Raw genomic sequence first — 818 nt, 5'->3', positions numbered from 1 at the left:
TGCTGTACCTATTTTGATGGATATGTGAGCCCCTCCCCCCCCTTTTTTTTTGTCAATGACCTCCATGGGATATATGTCTAACAATAGGATGAAAATTCCAAATTGCTCTTTCTCTTTTCCTCCTCCTCTTCCTCTTGTCCTTCCTTCCTTCATTGGGAACATTTTTTTTCAGACCGCTGTAAATACTGTGCATAATGTCTTTTGTCCTAACTATTGGAGAACTGCTTTTGGTCTTTTTAATTATCCTAACTGAAGGTACATTCTGAATTTCATATTAAAAAGAGAGTTATGCCTAAACGACGACGCCTTCCAATTGCAATTCTATGATTCTGGATGCTCCCACACCAACCTTTAGGGGAGCATCATCACCCAATCTAAACTATCAGCATGTGCCCCGCCCACCCACGCCACGCCTCCTTAGGCCACGCCTCTCCATGCCCTCCACCACCCAATGGCCAAGGTACACGGCGCAGCCCATCCAATAGGCTTTTAGTTGTCTTCGAGATGCCTGGATGGAATGTTTAGAAATTCTATCCCATCAGGTTATCCTTTCATTATGCCTAATTATCCTGGAGATGTCCAGAACCCGCACTATCTAGCCACAGTTTGCTAACAGCACACTAGTGGCAGCCAGTTGCTTCTTAAAGCCCTCTCTGTCTCCTTCTTCTCACCGGCTCAGGGTCCTAGCTAGAGGATGCTCTCACCCCAGAAGCATTTCGGGAGTAGTAGTTTTCTGTCCCCTACGGCCGTTCCGGGGTCCACAGCAAAGGACTACAGCTCCCAGCCACCCAAGCGAGCCGCCTATCAATGGGTCCCAC

The sequence above is a fragment of the Antechinus flavipes genome, chromosome 1 (genome assembly GCF_016432865.1).
Source record: "Antechinus flavipes isolate AdamAnt ecotype Samford, QLD, Australia chromosome 1, AdamAnt_v2, whole genome shotgun sequence".
Taxonomy (NCBI): Eukaryota; Metazoa; Chordata; class Mammalia; order Dasyuromorphia; family Dasyuridae; genus Antechinus; species Antechinus flavipes.
Note: the sequence above shows the minus strand (reverse complement) of the source record.